Here is a 24,283-nt window from a genome sequence, read left to right on the forward strand (position 1 = left end):
TTCCCAAGCATTATTTCTGAAATCTGTTTACACCTTGTATCTCTATTCTTCTCTTAGCCTTGAAGTGTTTACAAGCTCTCTAAGCACGCATTCACATGCCAGTTATGCCAAACAGACCAACTCACACATGAGAGATGAATCCCAAGTATGAGCAAGTAGCTCTTTTGGGAAGCTATTAAAAAAAAAAAAAAAAAAAAAAAAAGTCACTCAGATCCACAAATTCGTATTTCTTTTTGGCTCATTTCCAGGCTGTGCCTTAAGCACTGAGTAGGGACTAATGCGGAATACATACACAGGACTCTATTATTCCTCTGGTGCTCAGAGAATTTAATGCCAGCGAGAGCAGCGCAATGTGCATAAGGGGACAATAGCCCCTTATAGCAATGTTTTGAAATTCAAGATGAGAAGTAGGTGTTTTGCTGTGCTCACAATTGTAATCCTTGTTACAACAGGCAGCACTGCAAATCCCTTCTCGGCGCCAGCATGGGAGCTATGCCCAAGCAGGCTGCTGTGTGATCTGGCGTCTGCATCCAGCTCGCCCATAACACAAGCACAGCTCTCAGCTGCGCCCACCTCAACCGTACAACCACCCGCAGCTCCATGCACCCAGAAGGAGCCTGGCCCTTCTAGCCCACTATCTGTACGGTCTCATACAAGGCACAGCTCACTCAAAAGCTCTTAAAATCTATGCAGACATGGCAAAGGAAGCCTTACTCTAAGTACTTAATAGATGGGAAAGCGAGGCACAGAACAAGTAAATATGTGGCCACAAAGATCTATGGCACAGCATGAGATTTTTTATTTATTTATTTTCTTAAACCACCGTTTCTTTTGTTACCACTGCTTTTCTTGGGTTGGTATTACTCATCCCATGTGCAGGTACACTGCTCTTTCCATTTGGTAATTCTGGCTGTGGAATGCAGGATTTGGCAGGTAGAGCCGTTTTGCTCAGCCGGAGGCTATTGCGGCTCTCTGGTCACCAGCTGATCTAAGGGACCTCACAGCTATCGCAGCTCGGGAAAGGCACAGCTGCTGGGAGATGAACACCAATCCAAAGCCCTTTGGGGATCCAAGCCCTGAAAACAACCCCATGCCAAACTGTTAACCCTTCTGATCACTCAGAATCTATGTAGGGACTTCATGGCTTTCATTTACACCCGTATTTAGACAAGCTGTCCAGCAAAGACCAAAGCACATACCCTCTGTCTTCTCTCTGTTTTTCCCTATGTTTCGTTGTTTCCACCTCAGAAAACTTTCATTAACACAGCCAGAAATCACAGGACGCCAAGATGACAACCTATTTCTGTAAAGGATGCATGCTCAGTGCGATGCTCAAGGGCACAAAACAAAGCTAACACCTGAAAGGGAAAGCTGAGGGGGACCCTGAGCTGGAGGAAACTTGTCTCGGGCATCAGAACCCCAGCAGCTATCCGCAGTCAGGTTGTAGCAAAGCTCTGTAACTCACCCCAGTGCAAGACAATGTTTCTACGCTATTCTCACACTTCCTTCCCTCCCTACCCCACAACTGAGCACACTCAGAGGACTGCGTTGCAGATGAAATTAAGTGTTGGTCCTAAGTTTGTCCAGAGCGCCTGCTAAGGGTTTAAATGCTGATTTTTCAAAATAAATGAAGTACGCCTCACCTCATATGGCTTGAAGTGGAAGAAGGAGCAACACAGCAAGATAGAGAACTGCTCCCCTAGCAGGAATCCCTAATGATATTTTCAGTCTGGTGATATGAGACAGGGCACAAATTCCCTGACAATTTTGCCCAAAAAGCAAAGCAAGAAAGTGATACTGCAAAAGCGAGAAAGGGCAGATTTAAATAGGAGCCCGTAAAGTCATTCCCTGCAATACAGGAAGTCTGTATAACTAAGGAGCTGGCTGCAGCCTGCATTATTTTTCTGCTACAGGTCACTGATTTGAATCTGACCCAATGGCAGGGATGGGGCCATTGCTATCTAGCAGTCGCTGAGCGGCTCACCTGAAATGAGCTAAAACTGGAAGCCCAGAGCACAGTGGACAGGTACAAGAATCCCCCAAATCTCAGTCATCTAGAGTAATTTCATCTTTGGTGTGCATAGTGCTGGACTGCGGCTGGGATGCTTTTACCAAGGTGGGGTGAAGGCGCTCTGAGGAACAGGCGCATGGAAGAAGCTCGCCATGACGGCACTCTGCTAATCCTGCGACACTAACTGATGAAGCTGGTCACCTGGCACAAGCTCCACAGAGTGGATCTATATATAAAAGTTTAAAACAATTTAATCGCTGCAGGAAAAGGATCAAATATGAATCACAGAATCACAGAATTTCTAGGTTGGAAGAGACCTCAAGATCATCGAGTCCAACCTCTGACCTAACACTAACAGTCCCCACTAAACCATACCCCTAAGCTCTACATCTAAACGTCTTTTGAAGACTTCCAGGGATGGTGACTCCACCACTTCCCTGGGCAGCCTGTTCCAATGCCTCACAACCCTTTCAGTAAAGAAGTTTGGGGAAAATATGGGGATTTTTAAATAGCTAAATTGATGAAGCACTCAAATAGCAAAACTACAATACGAACTATCATATAATTGATACTATCGTGGTGTTTATTCAGCCTCATATTTTCTTTCTTCATGTCAATTTTTTTATTGCATTCTGTTGTAATTTTTTTACAAGATGTAATTAAATTTCCACAAAAGCTATGTCTACAGAGGAAGCATGACAGAAAGAGATTAGAAGAGTACTTGTCTTGCTGCTGTGCCAGATGCAGTAGGCATTGGTTTTCTGGAGGCTGTGAGCTGTCTCATTGCACTCATCCCTCCCCGTCCCAGTGAAGGCATGTGTGCAGATACCAACGCTCACAATTTACAAAGGTATCAGTTCCTCAGATCACCAAGTTTAGTTCACTTCCACTGCAAGCAAGTTGCAAGCCACCTATGTTATTCGGCACCACTAGAACAGTTTTTAAAAAAGGGGAACTACCATTTCCACAGCAGATTACTCAGACCCACTGCAGTCATCTGAAAGCTGCCCAAATATTAGAGTACATGGCAAGTTTTCCCATTCCTGGATTCCTGTGGAACAAATTTGGAATTTTGCCTTGCCTTTTTCATTACAATGCTTTTGCTATCTTCTATCACCTGCCACATTACTGAGCAACCAGAAAAGAAAGACTAAGTCATCTTAGGGTAAACTTTGTTATTCTTATTAATGCTCTATAAATCAGTCGTGTTATAAATCAGGGCACGTTCATCAATCAATTCTCAAAAAATATTTTATTTGGCTAAGAGTGTCAAATTGTGAAAGTAACAAAGAAAAAATTAAAACCATGTGGTAGGAGTGGGTTCATGACTGCATGCTTACGTCAACAAAGACTCATAACTGCACAAACAATTACCATATATCATGTTAACTTTCATTAAATAAAACCATGCTGAAAACCAGTAGTACGATCCTTATAAAACACACATGTTTTCTAATATATTTATGCATGCAGGACAGCATTCTGCACTCAGTTAACGGCAAACTTGGGTTACATATGTGTAAACGTGGGCAGAACTTCTCCTGTTGGCTTTCCATACGTGGATACATCAGAAGATGCTGTCCTAAACCCCTGGCTCTGGGAGTTTGCTCTGTAGACAAAGCAACATTTTCCTCCTCTTAAGGCAGGCTATCTTGCTGAGTGATGAAAAAGGAGGACTAACGATCAGGGATAGCCAGGCTTTATTCCTTAGCCTGTTACTACCTAATTATTTGATCTTTGATAAGCCATTTAGAACAACGTCTTTAAACTTGGCTGAGACCTGATCATCATCAGTGTGAACCGATGTGGACACTAAGAACATAGTCCCCTGACTGTATAATACTTGGAATCAACTGGAGTCTGGTTTTCTTAATGTAATGTTAGGCAACATCATCCACATTTAAGAGAAGCCAGTAATAAGAAGCTGCTCCAATAACACGATGGAAGTGAATCCTCCTAGAGAAGGAGCAACGTAGCTGCCAATAAAGCCTATCAGTTTCCTGTGCAAAATAACACTGACAGCAAGAGTGTGATTTAGTCGGTACCACTGCCCACGTCAGCTCATCCTAGACCACTAGAAACTAAAAAAGAAACCATCAGAGTTGTCATATACAGAAATCTTACTCAGATCTGACTCAGGAGTTGGGGTAACAGAACACTGTCACTTCCCTAAACGACAGCAAACCACATGAACCACAAAAGCTTGAAATTCCACAGTGGGCCCATTTGTAGGTCAGATCTCTTCTTTTTCCTTTTTTTTTTTTTTTAATTTATTTTTTAAAATACTGATACTTATATTACAGTAGTTACTAGAGATCCTAACTAAGTGAGAGCATGCTCCTACTGAACTAAGCATCATAAAAAAATAAATACAACAAAATAAAACATTGAGAGAGCCTAAAGAGAACCAGCAATTAAAGCAGGTGAGACAGGGAAATATCCATATTCATTTTGCTATATGTGCATGAAGACCAACAGATTTTATTTTGTCCTCCTTTATAACAAACTTAAATAATTGAAAATATGTACCTGGAAAGTAGGTACAGATGCAGGGCTTTTGATTTTTATTTTGTCTTTTTAATGCTACTCTGTGGACTCCAGCAGAATCACAGTACACAGAAAAATGCATCCTTGGCCATTGGGGTTGTAGACAACACAGTAGCAAGCCCCCACAAAAAGGCTCAGAAGGCAGAGGGAAGCTTAAAGAGCAAGCTTCCTCCACGATTACCTCCCAAACACCTTCGCGTTTTGTTAGCCGATCTCTCAGGGCTGCTGGGGGCTGATGCGCAGCACCAGAAAGCCTGAGGCTGACTCTGTAGTCAGTACAGGCACGTGCATCGTCTGAGCCCGTGCACAGTTTTTGCAAGTTCCCCTTCTGTAAGGTTCTGTACAGGAACAGTTATCAAAAGGGTGGCTGCTTATTTTGTACAGGAAAGCCTCCCTCGTGGGGCTGGTAGTTTAAGTACTTTAAACAAGCATTATCTACAAACTTTGAAATGGTGCATTTAGCAGGGCTCTTATAAAGGGTTCGTTTAACTTCAGATGTGCAGGGAAAAATAAATTGACTGGAAGATAATTTAGGCCTTATCATTGATGATGTTTTATCTCTGGACTTTAGTGCTTGCTGCTTACTAATCAGCTGTGGCCTGTCACCTTAGAGTCAAAAAATCTTCTGTTGGGATTTTTATCTCATTTTTACCAGAGCACCAATTGTATCTATAGAATAAATTGTGGTTGTGCAAAAACCTCTCTCGATCGGCAGGAGGATGACCCATTCGGTGTCGGTGCAGGACTGAAAGCCCCTGGTGTGCAGTGAAAACAAACGCCTGCCTCTTCCAGCCCTGGTGCACACAGCACCCATTTGCTGATGAGTTTCATTGATTCTGTGAAGTGTCCCATGAAATACGCCTTCAGAGCAGAAAAAAAAAAAAAAAAAAAAAAAAAACATCCTGAAAGAGGACAACCACTGAGACAGCTACAGAACCTCCTTTGTGCGAGCGGAGCGTGGCCTCCCCTGGTTCTTCCCTTCGACCCAAGCCCTTCGCCACGATCACACCCAACAGCGTGGAGAGAAACCATGGCTGCTGGCTAGATCTTGTGGTCACTTTCCTTATTAACCTGGCTCTTCATCCCTGTGCTGAAATTGCAGAGCCAAATTGACACCTCTCCATCACATGAAGCCTACCTCCCAGCGGGCAGGCTATCGGAGCAGCAGCAGGCTGGATTAACGTGGCAACCGGTGGCCGATGGGCGTATCTGCAACGCAGGGGGCGGGAGGAGAGAAGTCCTGCAAGTTTCAAGATAAAATAAGAAGCTCTTTCAAAATGCCTGTGGTTCAAATATAATTAAGTTTTCCTTCGACTTCCCCTCCCTGCCTTTTTCACATTTTTTCTAAATTGTCTAAATAGGGGGAAAAAGGGGGAAAATTCCACAGTAAAAGGAGGAAAAAGCCAAAAAATAATATCTCCAAGGGATGTTAAAAAGCAGTCCATGCATATGCAGCCTTCAAACAGTTTGACCTTTCTAGCTGTCTCCACTTTCTCATTCACAGAGCTGCCATCTGTGCAATTTTCTGCACGCACTTCAAGCACATACTGTGACTATAGATGTTGAACTTCACTTTTCTTTTCCCCCCAGTGGAAAATCAGATTTTTAATTAGAGGAAAATGTAATTACTACATTCAAGGAAAATAGACATTTTTCCCCTAGTCACAAAGCTCATTTGGGAAAGTTTTCTCTCAATAATTTTGTTTGTCCAAAGCGTGTGTGTGTGTGGGGGGGGGAGTTTTCCACGTGCATGCTTTGGAGTAAAGGGCTGGATTTGCTGCAAATATCGAGATAAAGAGAGCAGGAACATCTGAAAAATTACATCAGGTACACAAGGTACATGTTTACATGTGCTGCCTGCTTCCCTCCCCGAGGAAGGGGTGGGCCTATGGGACAAGCCAGCCCCCTGGGGCTGTTCACAGCTGGCTGTCCCCTGTGCCCCACCACCCCACACTCAGAGCCCAAACCTGATTGTTCCTCAGAGTGTTTTTAGTTTTAGATGTGGCATTCATCATGCTGAATGTGTTGAGCAATAAAAACCACTCCAACCACCTCCAGTAGTGAAAGTCCTGAAAAAAAATCACTGTTCTTTCCCCAGTCAGAAAATTTCCAAACTACAAAATGTCCCGTGCGAGCTGTTGGGCTCTTTCTGCTCCTTCCTGAACACAGAGCCAATTACCTGGGGGGCTCAAACAAGACCTTTTATGCACTGAATGGGTGGATAATACCTAGCAGAGATCTCCACTGACTTCATGTTTATCCATATGCCCCTTCCTGAAGGCAGCCAGAGTCACAAGGTGAACCTCCATTCCAAAACCAAAATCAGCAGGTACTTTCAATCCCACAGCAAGAAGCCCAACTCCGTTCCACTTCAGCAAATAGGATCAGCAAGAGCAAGCAAAATGGGCAGAACAGACCCTTTCTTCTTCATACCAAGAGGAGAAGGGACACAGAAAAAAAACAGGGCTAAGTGCAAGCAGATAAAAATGGAAGAGTCCTTGAAAGATGTTTGAGGGATGGAGTCACAGTGGGAAGAAGAGAAATGGCATGGTCCTGCAAGAAGAAAAAGAAGCGTGCAGACAGCAATGGGGACTTGGTACCCAGAGACAACCATCAAAATGGGTGGAAAGATGCTTCCTTTGGTGCATAAGCCCTTTACTGGAGCAATCTGGCAAGCAATACTGCTAGTGGAGGTAGAGCTGCCCTGAATGATGCTCTCAAACCCTCTCCAACCACTGTGCCCTGCAGCACTGGCAGCACAGGGCTGTATTTACCTCCCTGCATCCTACCTTGGACCTCGGGGGAAAGAAAGCAGGCTGGCCTTCTTTTAGCTGTTTATCTACCAACAAATACAATGAAATAATCCTCTGCTGTTAGTCTGAGAACCAGTTGTGGAAAACCTACACTGAGTTTACAGCAATGTTTGTTCACCTACCTCACCCCCTTCTGCCAAAATAGGGGAAAATCCAATGCAAAAGAAACTTTAAATAAGGCTTACAAGCATGCAGCCTGGGAGTGCTTAGGACACGTTCCTCTCCCAGCCCACCCAGAGGAAACACTTTTATAGGCATAGCCATTGTCAGCATTTTACATTTAACAACAACAACAACAAAAAAAAAAGTTCACGTTAACATTGAGGGGCTTGAAAGATATTTAATAAAGTGAGTTGCACCTAATTTTAAAGTGGAAAAAAAAAATGGTCACACTACTATCAGGGAAAATGGTCTCCCTATTAGAAACAATACTCAGCTCAGGCAGAAAAAGTCCTCAGAAATGCAGTGAGTTACATCCGACCTGCTCCACCGTGCACTCTGCTGAATCTCACCCACCCCATTTCCACCTGCACATAGGGTTTGCTTCCTCTTTTATACTTGCCTCTCAGATGTGGAAATAATAAAGGAGAAATAAGACACTGCTATTGTTTTCCAAAGCATACCAGCTTCTTCTGAATTTATTGTCAAGATCTATTTTTTGGCAGGGATAGCAAGAAAGGTCAAACTGGAACACAGCTGCAGGTGTGCAGCTACAATCCACTCCGCTTTGTGCCGAGATGAATGAAAACATGAGGTTTTTTAAACCCTGCCTAACAATCCAGAGGCTCTTTTATCTCTCCTTGAGGGACGCTGAAGGGGAGCTGCTCAGCTGCTGAGCTATCGGATGCATTTGGTCGTGCTGACTTTGGGACTGGGAAGCTTTATATTACAGTTGATCTGTACATCTGGTCTCTTCTCCTTCAGTTTTCACGCATCTTTGCAGAAGGCATTGGAAAAGCAAGTAAGAACAAATTAATTTGAAATCAAAACTAAGATGGCACTGAAAGGGGATGAAAATAAGGTGTTATTTTCATTATTAGAAGAATACAGAGGAGATCAGCAACAAAACAGTGCGGGTGCTGTCAGGTATGAAGAAATGCTGACATTTTCACTACACACCCCCCCCCACACAAAAAAGACTGATTTAGTTAGAAAACTCAGTTGTTTTTGTATTTGCTTCAGAAGCTTGAAATTCAGATTAAAAGCAACCATGGGCACGTCTGTGCTGTTCTGCCAACACCCAAATCAGAAGCTGTGGCAAGGCCGGAGCAGTCACTTTTCAGAAGGGTCAGCAGCCCTGGGATGGCACAGGGCTCTGCTAATCACTTGGAGCTGACAAATGCTTACGGCTGCTCACCTAATTGGCTGGCAGTTGAGGCAACACCATCCTGTTGTCTCTAACCACTTAAGTAATTAGGTTCAGTACCTTAAAAAGCATGTAATCCCTAACTAGCTTGGCAGCTCAACACTTTTTGTTGGTCGGGAACTCTGAGTCATTTTGCAAGTCTTACCCAGAAACTTGACTTCAGGCCCCCAACTCTGGCAAACATCATCCTTAAATCAAACCCACGGCCTAGAACTAGCAAATAGGTCTACCTCAGGCTTCTTTTTGGAAAAAAAAAAATAATAATAACCTTTAGGTTATTTATAAATAGGCCAGCTTTGCCTCAACTATTACTCTACTACTACTCTGTGACTTCAGCACAACTACAAGTAGCACTATCCAAAATATATCCTAAACATATAAACACCGGCTGGACTGTGCTGGGCCTTTGCTACAAGTCCTAAGATCGTGGCAATTTTGCAAGTATAAAAACCATGCACCTAAGAGCCTCTAGTTTCCAGCACTCCCTACTATGGTCTAAGCACAAATTTTGTCTCCTATTTAAGTAACTCCTTGTTCCTGAAGTATTAGTGTCCACACAAGCTACCACACCTTTTTTGGGTGGGGAACTGAGGCACAGACTTGTGATTTGTCCAGGGCTATAAAAAAAATACTAATAGTGGAAATTCATGTCATGGCCAACATCTGGTGTACATTATTTACAAATAAGTTGGCTCTCTAAAAAAAATAATAATTTTTAAGTTTGTTTACAAAGTTGCCGCATGTTGTTTCCACTATTTTATTAAGAGCACATGGAGCTATGCTTCCAAACAGCAGCATTAAAAATAGACTAGGATTCATGGTGGATGAAATTCAAGCTTTGGTTTTGATGAGCATCCAGAAGTTAGGAATTGCCAAACTTCTTTGGTCAGCCAAGAATTTATAGTAAGACATTTATAATGGAAAGCTAAAGTACGAGAAACCTGAACAGAAGTGAGCCCTGGTCTTCCAGCCAAATCTGCCTACCGTGAAACAGGCTGCCAAGGCTCAACATGCAAGACACCTTACGGGGTGACGGGAGCTGGGATGGAGCAGAGCATCTGGGTCAACACAAGGGGAAAGGGATGGTTTCCTCTGGGAAGCTGTCCTTGGTAGGCACTCCAGCTCCCATGGACTGCCATCGGGCCTTGGTCAGCCAGGGCCAGAGCCTGGTGCCTTTACACTGGGTGAAATCCGCACAAACACCGCCGACGGCTTCACACCATCCCTAACGTCACCCATTCAGACACAAAGAGTTCGGGGCACTTGCACAGTACAGCACGTTACGGGTATCTTACCACCAAAAAACAGGAAGAAGAATGAAAAAATGCCTAAGCAGTTTGATCTGAAGACTTCAAAGCAGGTCAAGTGTGCTTTATTACAGACCAGTTGTTTGCAGCAAAACTAGTCTTCCTGATCCAGGATTTACATCTGGTAATGACACCTCCTGACGGTGGCTGGAACACAGTGTTTTCTAACAGCCCCTAGAACGGGTTGAATGAGAATACCCTGAAACTGGCAAAAATGCAGTGTCCTAAATTAAAACAAAACCATGAGCTTAAGTAAAGAGATGTGGTTAGCGGCTGGCTGCTCACCATCGCTTTGCTGGCTCATCTTAACTTACAGGATATTATAAAGAAAAGCCTCTTCCCTCCTGTAGCCATGAGCATGGTGGCAGCCTCTGCTAGATTCAGAGGAGTAGCTGCAGGGTTTTCTCAACAGTGGCAGGTCCCATAGACCTCAGCCACAGTGCCAGAGTGCACAGGGGCAGTAGGCAGGGCAGATGAGGGTGCTGGATGCACTGCTAAGGTGAGAATTTGTCTTTTACACCAGTACAAATTTCCCCTGTGAAATAGCCTAGCTTGGGGATATATCAGAAGAGGAGCAGAAAAACTATTCACCTACCAAGCAGTGACTTCTGAGATGTCTGGCTCTTCATTTCCCTTCCACTCATTGCACAGGTAAAACCAAAGCCAACTGAGAAGTGCTCACTGCTTACAATGCGTTAGGTGCTATTTTGTCTTTTAAAGGTGCTGACCAGGTTATGGAAGGATAAAGGGGGCACATTCAGTACTGAAGAATTCAGCAAAAATAGCAGATTAAAAGAATGAGAGTGCATCAAAAAAAATGCAGCTCTAGCCACATAATATTTGTCAACACAGAAGGCTGCCTTACAAACAGGCAGCAAAGCTCAGATGTACAAGTACTTAGAAGGCTGGGAAAACACTGCTTAACCCAAACCTTGCTGCATGCACTTTCTGGAGAAGACTAGCTCCTCTCCTGCACATCTGCGAGAAATGTGAGCATTTACCTTGGAACCACAACCCTCTGTTCATAAGCCTGGTACTAAGACGGACTGAAGCAGCTTGCTGTCTTTTCAGGACTCTGGCTAACGTTCAGTCCTGCCAGGCTCCTGCAGACCTGGAAATGGTCAGCCCTGTTTCTGTCACCTGCAGGAAGGATTACTGCAATTCTTTCTCCTGAGTCTTATTGTTTTTACAGAAACTTCACTCTGTACAAAGATGAAGGCCCTACTGTGAGCTGAATGTCTGGCACTTTAAAGAACAAGAGGCAGTCTGACCTGCTCTGAAATCAAAATACTGATTCCAGACTTCAGCCAGACGCTGCTCTGAAATGTCTTATCAACAGGGAAAGAAAGTCTCAGTCTTTTTCCATCATTTCTCTGCACCCTTGACTGAATTTAGGAGGTAGGACTAGCACCAATATGCATGTAACAAGTTACTGAGATTTTCCATACCTGTCCCTGCCTCTTCTTCTGTGACTTTTCTCCACCCAGTGATCCATTTCGCCCCCATCACCACCATGCATGTTGTGACAAATCCTGCAGCTTCCATCTGCTGTCCAGGTTTCCTATCTGCTGCAGGTCCTGCTTTTTCAAGCTGCCATGGGCTTGGCCATGGCATAGTAGTGACATGTTGAAACTGGTGTAAATCAGCATTGCTTGGAAGAGCCAGAGGGTGCCGACGCTTGCTGAAGTTGAGCCACTTGTTTGCAAAAGGGACTTGCAGGCAAAACAGGGCCAGGCTTTGAGTTTCGAGTTTCAGAAAGTGTTAACTTTCCAAAAATTAGTGTAACTTAGCTCCCCCTCATATGACTTGGGATCTCATGAGCAGGCAAATCTGTTCAGTGCAGTGGGGATAAGGACAAATGATTTTTCCTTCACCTGCTCTTATGCCTCAGCACAACTGTACAGATGTCCCCACCATTCTCAAGGCTGCAGCATGAAATCAAAGAAGATGGGGAATTAAAGCTCTGTTTATGAGGAGTTTAAATTTATTATTAAAGCAGGTTCTGTCCACCTGGCAGCATTTAAGCAAACAGGTGAATATCACTCATTGAAAAATAATGGGCTCGAGTCTCCACTCGGCTAGAATGGATTTACACCGTTATAACTCTGAGCAGCCCTATGGGATGTTTATGCCCTACAAATAAACAGAAGGAGCTTTTCTTTCAGCAAAATACAATCTGTTTCACCCTAATGATCGATGTTCCCACTACTGAAAGGAATCTTGGTCCTACTTGGCTAACCCCAGAATTAGTCAATAATGACTAATATTCAGCCAATATTTTGGGAAAAACAGTATTATGTATTTCTCCTGCCAAGGCAAAACTAATAAGCAAAAATATCAGACCAGCTGGCATATGTTACCATAGCTCCATTGACACCAGTTGCATAAACTACAAGTTTTGCAATAGAGCAAAAAAACTTAAACTATTGTACCACTTATGAGAGAGCATGCTTCGATTTCAGTTAGCATGTTATCCTAAATCACTGGTAACAACACTTGGAACGCTTCCAGTTCTTTCTGTGCTTTTTAGAATACATCAACTCCCATGGCTACCCTGGGCTAATTTGTAAAGTAATAACCCCAATCTTTTATACATCATACACATACAAGTAAAAAAAAAAAAAAAAAAAAAGTAACAGGCTGTAATTCAGTTTTTGAAGTCAGTAGAGCAGTTCAGAGAGGTGTATGAGAAGCTCAGCTTTTGGTATGTTTCCTGAGGATTACTACAGGTGATGTTCCAGAAGGCAGACAAGGCTCTCTCTGCCTCAATTTCCTCATCTGCAAAAGAATTATAGCACTGTTTTTTTTTTAAAGCAGGGCTGTCTGGAGGAGAGATCTGTTTACAGAATATGACACCACCTAATACTATAGCAAGGAGAACTTATACAACTCATAAGGCTTCAGTTCAGGGAAGCATTTAAGTACAAATCCACAGCTTTATAGCACTTCTGGATTTCCATGGACTCCAATACCCTTTTGTAGATGTTTAAGACCTTTACTTGAATTCAAATTTCAACACGTGATTATCTCCATTTTTTCTTAATGCTTATTCCATGTTAGGACTTCAACACTTCCCAAGGAAAGTTTTAGACTTGCTGTGAAAACTTCGCATCTCCCCAACAAGCGCTAACATCAGCAGTAGATAGGAATACCGAGGCTGAAAGGGGACTAGCTCCAGAGAGCAGAAAGTGTGCAGAAGTTGGTATTAGAGGAGCAGAAGCAAGCACTGTTTGATCCTGCTCCCGTATGCTTTGCATGCTATAGGCCTAGCGTATTGCATAACTATGAAAAAGGGTGCAGGTGCAGCACTGTGAGTTGTGCTCCCATTTTATGGCAAGCAGGACACTCTCAAATCTTATTTCCAGTCCTACAGGCATGGGACAGGCTGTTGTCTTTGATGAAATGCTGTTGCTTTTCTGTGAAGTGTGGGTCAGCTATAGGGAACGGACCTTAAATTATCCAGAGTGTTCACAGGGAGGACGAGGGCAGGACTAGCTGAAAAACAGCAGCAAGCAAACAATATGCAATGTTTCCTTACCCCCACACCCTCCTCCCCATCTGCCCCTGATTATTTACTCATTTCTCTTTGAGGAGTAGGGACTAACTCACTTTTATGTAGTATCATATGTTAACACCTGCAAAACAAACACAATCAAGCCAGGCTGTCTCGTTGCCAAAGGGCAAATCAGGCACCTTCATTTTATCTTACGCATGCACTGGCAGAGGCAATGATGTCTGAGCGGGGCCAAATCTTTACTCAACTGCTGCAAATGCCTCTTCCCAAACGCCCAGTTTTGCATTAAATGAAGGACCGCTCTGTTCAGATGTGCCCAGAAGGTATCAACAGGCAAGGCCTTTGGCTGGTGACATCCAAGAGGAACTCTTAATGCACCAGCTGACTTATGGCCATCATTTCCCTGTTTTAGTTTCTTTACTTTCACAGACATGTGCCCCAGCATTTGCCTTTTTTTCCACCAGGGAACCTCCTGTTATACCATGCTGCTGGACCAGGGGGAATTTTGCACCTTCCTCACAGGCACTGGGGACATCAACCTCACCACAGAGCTCAAACTCCTGTGACCTGGCGACAGCAAGCACCCCAGTATTTGCCTCTAATCCCAGCACGAGGCATGACTGGTTGGCTCTTACCCTTGCCAGCACTACTCCTGCTCAGACACAACCAATCTGCCTGCTGGACTGCAGATGTGAACATATTAAGCTAAAAGGAAACGTGACTTTGATTCTGATCAAGCCAACTGTAAATAAGTTATTAATGTTTTATGATAACTTTTCCTTCCAATCTCATAGGAGACAAGATCTGGATATGTAGTATCTGGCGACCAAGTCCTGAACTAAGACTAAGGCAGTCTGGCAGAGAAATGATGCTCAAAGTTAGGACTGGGAAACACAGATCTGTATGAAGGTATCAATGTAAAGCCTCCAACTCAGGATGAGTAGCATTCCTTACCATTTACAGAAATTGTTCAGAAAGGAAAGGGGCTGAAAACAGGGTGGGATGGACAAAGAGTCACAGAAAATATGGAGCATTGCAGTATCTAAAAAAAAAAAAAAAAAAAAAGACCTGAATTTGGTTAAGACAGGCCAATATAGGCTATCTGAATTGATAGATCTGTGCCTAGGAGAGTTGTCATGGGAAACGATATGATGGAAAACGTTAGCATGTAAAACCTGACATAGTTTCCACTAAAAATGGATTTTCGCCAATTTATTATTATTATTTTTTCTCCTCAATTAAAAACAAAAACAAAAAAACCTCCTGTTGTGTACTGGGAGAAATCCCAAGCAATTTCAAACACAGGTGGAAAAGGAAAGTAAAGGTCCCCTACCTATTCTAACCCATTTGAGAAATGTATTTAAGTGAGACAAACACCACAAGTGAACGCAGAAGCCCTGCGTTAATGGACAGGGTTTGTTGCTGAACTTGCTGCACAGTCTGCAGGGGTGAACATCCAAGTCCATGATCTGGCACAAGGAGATAACAGCACTAAAAAAATTTGGTTCATCTCCAAAAGGGCTTAGCTGAGATGTTCAGTTCCAGTCTAGAAATTTATTTCACATAACTTGCATTGAATTCAAAGGTAGAGCATAACTAAAAAAAAACAAACCCTGAATCTCAGAGGGGATATGGCAAAGAGAAAGCAAGGAACAAAAAAAGTTTACAAAGTTGAAATGGACCAAACGTTGACAGACAAGCTTGCATATTTCTTGTGCAAAAAAATAAATTGGGAGGAGGCCCAGTAGAAAAGAATACTTTAAATGACAGAGTTGTAAAAAATTATTTTTCATTAAATAATGTAGTCAGTATTGTTATTTTAGTTCATTCTTTTGCTTGTCCTCTCTTAAAAAGACTTTTTTTGCTTTTCTCCTTCCATCATTTGTTTTCTTTTTTCTATTTTTTTTTTCAACTGTTATAACTTCTTCAATTTGGGTAGTTAAAAAAAAAACAAACAAACAGGAAGACACACCTATGGGCAGGAAACAAATTTAAAGCCATACAACTGGAGAAATAAAAATAGTAATAATAAAAAACCCCTCAGTTTTCATATGTCAATTTAAAAATAAATTCTTTTTGTCAAAAACCAATCTCCAATCTAGAAAAGAGTCATTTTTCAAAACACAGCCCGCACAAAAACCAGATTCTTTTGGTCATTTCTGAAAACGAGGTCATGGCTCAGTGCAGTCTCCTTTTAAAACCTATCCATTACAGTACCTCTCACTTGGGGTGGCTGCAGGACCAACAAGTCATCTATCCAACCGAGATCATATCAAATTCTCGTGCTGATAGAAGTTTGGCAGATATTAGGAGAAAGCTTTTGGGGGCAAATACCCACCTGGAGCAAACAGATTTATCCGCACTGCAGAACTGACCTGATCTCACCCAGCTGATGATCCGTCCCTTTGTGATGCGAGCTGTTGTTATAACTCAGCCTGGTCGGTTCATGCCCTGGTTTGCTCTGACACCCCATAAACTTGAGCATTTCAAAGGAGTGATGCACAACGACCCTACCAGCTTGTCTGCTGTGTCTGATTACCCTCTGCTAATCCACAGCTGTTCCTCATCAAGCAAGTAAAGCAGCAAACCCTACTGATCACAACCTGAAAGGCCCACAGGTATTTTTTCCACTCTACTTTGCATATGGGAATGCTGATTTGCTCATCTCCAGGCAGTGCTAATTATACTGGTGTTAGCCTCTCTGTGAGCTTCATTCACTCACAACCTGATTCCTCTACCTGCTGACATACGAAGGCACGAGGGATACTGGGCTTAGCAGGTGGTACATTCAGCACAGGAAACATTCTGACTGGGAGATACTGTCCAACACTTCACAATTTCTCATCAGCTGAAAAAAAAATCATACTGAATTCAGAGAATTGCTAGGTTTGTGTTCTGGTGAAACATTGTCACAGCAGCTTTGTTTATTTATAGGGCTGCTTATATACCTCGCTGCAAAGAAGATTCGATGATAAGTGAATTGATTATATTCTGTCAATACTGAAAACTTGCACATCAATCATTTTATCTATTTAAAAGCACATCAGGCAGGGTCAGTCTTCTGACACGAGACAGGAAAACTCCTAATTACTTCCTATATACACACAAAGATGTCAAAAAGCAAATACTGCAGATATAACAGACTTGGCAAAAGAACCTCTTAACTGGCGGATCGCTCAGCGGGCAGACGGTGTGCCTCTTGGAGGAGACTCAGTTCTGCACGAGAGCCATCGCTGCTGCTGGCAGCAGCCACCTGTTTTATTTTGGGGAGGGAAGGAAAACAAAACAGCCTTTCCAAAGCACAAGTCTGACATGAATTGCACTGAAGTTAACAGAAATGCTGCCTGTTTATTTCTGTGAGCTTTGGATCAATTCCTGTGTTTGGCAACTGAAACACTGGAAAAATATCTGGTACCTGAGAACCAAGGTCCTTCACTGGCGTAGAGATGGGTGTCACAAGTACTGCTGAGGGTTTTTGTACTCAGAGACATAAATCAATGTTTTCTGTCATTTGTCCTTATTAGTAGCAATACTTTTAGTAAAGCACTCTTGAGTGCAGCTAAAAAAATCATAGCCATTCTCAGTTTGCCATCTAAACCCATGGACAGAGGGAAAAACAAGTCCAAGCAAGCAAATAACTAATAAATGCTGGTCTCTGTGGTACTCGTGGAGTGAAAGTACAGTATTTCCTACTATGGAAATCTCTGCTTCTACACGAGTATATGGCACTTGACGGCTCCGTGTCCGAAGTTCATAGGAATCTAGCTGCAGCATTAGATCTTCCTACCCTGCACACCTCCAGCAAGCACTAGTGCAAAGGGTAACAGCAAAGGAAGACCTACAGTTCAACCTGTTTTGCTCATGATGAGGAAATAAATTACTGCCAGACAAAATAGACTATTCTAGGACTTCACTAGAGCTCCCAATCTGTGTGCAAAGTAACTAAATACTGCTGTGACACAAAGCAATAGAAAGAATTGCATCTTTCTGCATTTTTGTACAATTCAACCATGTTAAGTGATGTGTGAGTACAATTACTTATAAAAGCATCAAACATGTTCATCACTTCTGTAAGTATGTACCTTTCACACCAGTTCAATTCTGTTTTCAAAGTGGGAAGATAACAGCACATCCCTACTTTGATTGCACTAATGCAAACATCTTGTTGCTTTCTTGCTGTACTACGGAGGGAGAAAAACTCACATTTTGGCAGCTAACATACCATAAGCAGAGTAATTAAGGACATCCCCAGTTCAAGGGAAAAGTAAAACAGGTACAGACAACAGATAGAGCAGTCAGCATCCTTCTGCTGTAGAATACAGTCAGGCAGAGGTGTGACAGTGGAGGGTTGCAGAATACTGACCCCGCTATTTGGTGATTTACTAAATAAATAAATGAGCAATTAAATGCATCCATTGCAGGCACCTGAGCCCAAAGAAGAGGGCAACAACTGGATCCAGCTCCTAAAACTAAACCTTCACATACACTTCCCTGATGCAACAGGATGAATCTGTTGCGGTTTTCAGAGTTCTTTCAAAGAAGGATATTTCTCCCTGGCAGTAAAATAAATTATTTTTCTTCTTGTTGAAAGAAACACGCTGTTAAGAATGAAAAGCAACTTGCTAGAAGTATGTCGATGCATCGGAAATACAGCAGGCAGCTACTGGGCAGTACTGGCAAAGGTATTAGCTGACATCACTGACAACCAACCGGAGCGCTTCGCTGGTGTCCCAAATTCCTGAGCTCTTTCATAACCGGACAGGGTATGCGACACCTACGCTCCTCCTCCCTTCCTGGCCTCCACTGCGGCCCCCCCAAGCCCACAGAGGATGTGTGGGGGACGGGAGGAGGGATGGCTGCCCACCCGGGTGTGGATCTGGGATCTAAGGCTGGCTCTGAAAAGCCTGGCTAAAACAAGCACGGCACAGCCCCTGGCAGTATCGGTGACCCCGCTTCAAGTTCAGACACTCAGTAATGCATGTGCCCATGTGTTTGTGTTGCATGAGGGGGAAAACCCTCGGAAAAATAAGGAAGGGCTGTAATGGGGTTTCACTAGACGGAATGAAAATGCAAAATTTCCTGTTTATTTTTGGAAATGAATGAACAGAAAAAAATGTCACTGCTTAGCCTGGTGCACACTGAACTTCTGCAAACCTTTGAAGAGAACACTGACAATTTGTATTTCCACTCTTTTTAGTGGGGGAAGGAGCAGAGTTAATGATTTCTCCAAATCTTTCACAAAATGGTTTCTTTGTGTGCTTTCTCTCTTGGTTCTAAAATGTTTCTTTTCAATCTTCCGCTTTCATTTCTTAAGAGGTGTTCCAATTTTTTTTTTTCCTTTTTAAAAACTGATTTATCAAGAGCTGCTGATTGGCTGCAGGGCCTGGCGGATCAGGAAGGCAATTCAGCAGTGAATTCAGATCTTTGTCCAGCATGTGAGCAAATGTGTGCATGTAAAGTTTTCATCTATAGGTACATTAGTTAAAAGTTGTGTGTTTTTTTAAGGATTTGTATGTAAAGTGCACAGTCTTAGGCTGATAATGTAACTGCACTTCCTATAAAACACTAGATATACACAGGAGGCTGTAGGAATCAGATGACCTATGAAACTCCTACCAAGTCATAAATAGAAAATCCTTTGGTGCCCCTACAGGTTCCTGATGATCTTGGAGCACCCTATACGAAACAGGCACATCACACAACACGTATCCCACCCTGATGCACTGCCCAGCCTCTCTCATGAGCAGAGCCAAGATCCAGAAAGCAGTATTTTTCCCCAGCAGTTACAACTCAGGCTGTGGAAATAGCCAACAAATCCATTGGGTGACAAGGGAAAGAAGCCCAGCTTGGTTGTGTCAAATGCAAGCTTTGGGCTTTGCAGGCAAAGAAAAAAAAATCATTCCTGCTCCTGAAAGGTCCCTTTTTGTGTTTAAAAGTTGAAAAATCAAAGCACCAGGAGTTCTATTGAGGTAAAACCTAACTAAAATGTTTCAAATTTCCCCAAATATGGATATAGTAATAAAGCACTGACAAAGTTTCAACATTTCTTCTGTCCACACAGAGCTTTTAAGCCAAAATTGTTTGCCAGTTTGTCCAAACCTCATGGAGGACACATCTGTTTCAGCAGATTTGCTGTCCATTGAAGTAACTGCTTTGCCATAAAAACTGATAGACTTGTCAAAGCCCAAACCCAGGACAGAAGAATAAACCTTCATTTTCCCAGAATGAGGAGCAGAGCTCTGTGAGGCGACCAGCAGGCAGGACGGGACCTGCAGGTACATGAAATAGAAGGTGAAGTGTCAGAAGAGCTGTACAGTTCTGGAATTGGACTTGGGCTGGGCAAGTGCAGATGCAGAAACCTCAAATACCATGAAAGAGTCAGGCAGCGATGGCAGTGGTGATGGCAGCTCAGCTTTTATCTTGTTTAACTAGGACCTCGTGCTTTTGCACCATGGCTTTGTAGGCAAAAACAGCTGGTAGCAGAACGGAGAACTGACATCCAGGATGCTTTCCTCAGCCCAAGCATAGGCATCTACAAGCCATTTATCTCAACTGCCCCTAGACACACAACAGAGAAAAATAAGCATTTTTAAGTCATGTCTTACCACAAAGATAGACAATTAAAACAGGTTAGCTGAATTGTCCTTAAGTGCAATCCTACTGATGCTAAGGAGAGCCCAAAGGAATATCAGCTGTGGATACCTGCACAGACAATGGCTGAAGATAGGCAATTTGAGTTCAATGGCACACACACACACACACACACACACACAAAATAAGCAAAAACCAAACAAACTAAACAGCTCTGCTTGCACATGCAACAATTTATGCTTTTTTGTGCTTTGGCTAAGCCTGCAGGAGCTGCAGTCATAGGTGCTGTAATATACCTAAAGCAAACAGCGAAAAATATCTTTCTATATAAAGTCAGGGTCCATCCTACATCTTCAAGACATCCTCGACCCAGTATTTGGGTGAAGATCTGGCCTTCGAAACGGTTATGTGTCAACAGCAGAGGAAGTTAAAAAGGCAGTTGGATGCAGTCAGATTGATTTTTTTTCCACTTGGCTCTAAATACCAAAGCAGAATATACAATTTTAACAGTGCCCTCTCATTCCTAAAGGGTTTAGACTGGGAATTTGCTGTGTCCATAGTAACGCCAGGAAAAGGGAACTCAAGTGAGCTTTCCACATTCTCCCACTCGCATCACTGAACCTTTTCTCGATAGCCTGGTTGCTGTTGAGTCTGCCTGTGAACAAGAACCTGGGCTTAATCCCACCTGTCAGCCAGGCCCTGCAAACAGCCTCTCTTCATTATCATGCTCCAGCCACACTTTGGAGTCTCACGTGGGGACAAGGAATGTCCCTGCATTGACATCCAAGAGAGAGGTGGGTCAAATGGAAGCGTGAACACCTTACCCCGAGACTGGGCTGACATAGTCCATGCCTGGGATGGCTTTGTTATAGCAGTCGCCGGGGCAGCTGGAAGACGAATAATTGAAGAAACAGCTTCTTTAATACAGTCCATAGGCAGCATGTGGTGCAACTTTCCCTCTGTTTCCCCCTCCCCAACAAGAATTCCTCATATCAAACTGGTTTGGTGTTAAGTGCGCATATCTAGGAGGCATTTCTCTCAAAAATTTGGATCCAAACACACATCAAAAATAACAGTTCATCCGTCACGGTTGGGAAGCATGTATGACAAGAAAATATTTGCTTTGCTCTGGTTTTGTGTTTGGTTTGCTGACCGCTTATATCAAAAAGCTAGAACAGCTTTTTCATCTTGGTGTAGTTTAGAAACATTTATAGGACAGATGGTCTAAATTTGTGGGTTTTATAAACTTAATGAGAATGTAAAAAAAAAAAAAAAAAAAAAAGCGCATATGGGTGCAATATTTTCTGGGGCTTCTTTGAGCCGGCCAAAAAGTAGCCCACTGCAGAGCGGAGTAACAATTCGCATTGGGAACTCATTCAAAGGTTTACAAATGACTGAGCAGAGGGACTGCCACAGGCTTTCTTCACCTCAGTGGCAGTTTCACTTGCACTGTGTGGTATAGAGAAAACATACATTTATTCTTCCCAGCAAGCAACTGTTTCTTTAAACTTTGCCTTTGCAGAACTGTTAAATGAGCTGGCTGCAACAGCACACCAAAAGGCATAAACACTGCTCTATCCTCTGTCCTGAAGACTTGCTCTTGGGGCTTTTTGCTGGGCTCCATAGAGAAACCGATGGCTAAACATCTCTAAGATGATTATTATTTTAGTCTTACATACAGCTTTCTCTTTATCCAGGCAGCCCTATTTAAACAGGGAGGACAATGCAATCCGATCCTGAGGTCAGGCCACAGCGCGGGGACTTGGGAGGTCTGTATGGAGGCCCTGGCCCAGCTCCAGGCGCTGTCACGACCTTCTGGCAGTCACAAAGGAGCAAGACCAAGCACGGCACTTGTCCTGAAGTGGGCCTCCAAGTGGACCATCGTGATCACAGCGGGAAGGAAGAGCCGCCCTCTCTCCAGGGATGCAGCAGGGAAGTCTGGTAGCCTGTCTCCTGGGGCCCCCAAGAAAACATGTCTGATGAAATTGTGAGGGACGTGCAGTTTGCTGCTGTAATGCTTCCACAGAGTGTTCTCCTAGGTGTCAAAAAATCACCGTGCAGAGGTGTCACCCTTTGCATTCACCAGACCTCTCCTTTCTTCTTTAACTTGTCCAGTACCTTCACAAATTCTCTTGAACTGATGTCCACAGTGTGGCACAGCTCAGTGGACTTTGCTGTGTGCAGAGCCATTTCCTCCTGCTAGACTTGAGCCTGCTTTTCATTTACCAATCTGCACAGAAGTGACAAGTGTTCCTCTCCTCTTTCTCCAGGCACTTCGTCCACAGTCTGGTGTACGAAAGCCTGCCTCAAAGCAAATCTATCAGCATACAACAGAGTAAAAATCAGTCTGTAAGGTGACCTGAGAGTCCTGTTTTCTCACTACAAAACCAGGATTAACAAACACCGTCTTCTCAGGCTCTTTCTACCAGTCAGCCTCTCCATTAAAAAGAACATCACAGGTGAAACACCTGCAAGCTGAAATAAAGCAGGTTGAAGCTGCTTTGATGAAACAACTCCCTTCGTGTAAGATAGATAGCAAGCATCTCCTGTTAGGCTAAAGTGCTCCCCTATCCTTATCCCCAGTCTGAAAAAAAATTAGTTAAAAATCAGCTTCCAGTCCTCCTTCATGTTAGCTACCAAAATATCCATGAACAAAGCATAATTCATCAAAACAAGCTCCAATAACTTAAGACCTCAATTTTTACCTCGAAGAGCCCCTTTCCAATGACAACTAGGAGTTATGAATCTTACGTTATTATCAGCAAAATATTTCAGAGTGTTTGCATGTAAGCTCCCATTTTTACATTTCTGAATAAACACAGCATTAAGAAAAACTAGGCAGCAATTCACTCAAACGCGTTGCTTAAGCTCCTCCGAAATGTCAGGCACGCACCATTGCATCTTACGCTCAGCTGCTGCTTCCAAGATCTGCTTCGGGATTCTGATTTTATTTTATTTTTTAAACACGACAGCTCAGACTATAGCCAGGTGTAAAGTTCCTGGCATTTGATTATGAGGAAATATTCAACATTTTTTTTTTCACCCAGTAATATCATCGGGAATTTAACTGAGTGCAGCATGCCGACCGTCCAGGCCTTGCTTTCCCTTAGCTAGATTTCAGCCTCTCCCACCAACCAACTGGAAGGAGTTGCAATCTGCCTTAATAAACCACAGCAAGGGCAGCACAGGGCAATATTCTGCCCCACTTTAATGCCCCGTTGCATGTTACCGGTTAGAGGCAGAATTGCTGTATGCACAAAGGCGGTTGGTTATTCCCCCGTAAGTCGTCTCTACACATGATCTGTCAGAAGCCAGCTATTCTGGGGGTAGAGAGGAAGGCTGTAATCACACAAATCACCTTTTCGTGCGGGGCAGAAGCGTGCCCGGCCACCCGCCCCCAGCCTCCTACGCACCCCCCCGCCAGTCAGCGAAGAGCTCGAGAAATGTTCAGCAAGCGTTTGGCCAAACAGCCAAGGACCTCTCCGAACATCAAATGATTATTCCATCTTAGAGCGTACTTTCCAAAAATAATTTTCTGCTGCTGTTGTTTGTTTGTTTGAAAGGAGGGCAGTAAAATCCACAGATGTGTACGGTCATAAACCTTTAGATGAGACTCAATTTCCTTGATGTCCAACGATAAAATCCACTAATAAATGTGTACAGATGCAAAAGGCCTATTTGTTGTCCTGTCAAGTCAGGCCATGTGGAACAAAAAACCTAAAAGCAACCAGGAGAGGAACTAATGATGTAGGCTCGCCTCTGCCAAGATGCACTTACTGCAGTTCCTGTGACATTTAAGGAACATAATGATGCGACATTCCTTTTTAACTTTTTTGTTTTGTCAAAAGCGGGTTTTTACAGCTGAAGATCACGTTCCCAAGATAGTCAATTAGATTATGCAGATTTACACACACGCTGTGATCTCTTTTGTGCAGCATGACTAGTTTCTTTGCTAACAATCACTCACATTTGATGACAAAGTTGGGGCTGGTGTCAATATCTCCTGAACAGAGTGGGATTCTTTTTTTTTAAATGCTTTCCATGAAAAGCTCTTTAGATCTCCTGGTGCATCAAGACAGCATTTTTTTTTAATCTCCAGATAATTATTTCTGAATGTGCAAATATAGTTTTCAA

The 24,283-nt window shown here is 43.1% G+C and overlaps 1 long non-coding RNA gene across 6 annotated transcripts in view; it reads right to left on the bottom strand.

Moving 5' to 3' along the window:
• Positions 1–24,283, bottom strand: part of LOC311433970 — a 130,541-nt gene that overhangs the window by 2,672 nt on the left and 103,586 nt on the right. For 3 of the 6 annotated variants that reach the window (XR_014691128.1, XR_014691132.1, XR_014691133.1), the window contains one exon: positions 3,249–5,798. This is a non-coding gene — a long non-coding RNA (uncharacterized lncRNA). Of the gene's footprint in view, positions 1–3,248; positions 5,799–15,896; positions 16,054–24,283 lie in introns of those variants that run through there. The other 3 variants (XR_014691134.1, XR_014691135.1, XR_014691127.1) reach the window with 3 other exon arrangements.

The sequence above is a fragment of the Aythya ferina genome (genome assembly GCF_964211825.1).
Source record: "Aythya ferina genome assembly, chromosome: 3".
NCBI lineage: Eukaryota > Metazoa > Chordata > Aves > Anseriformes > Anatidae > Aythya > Aythya ferina.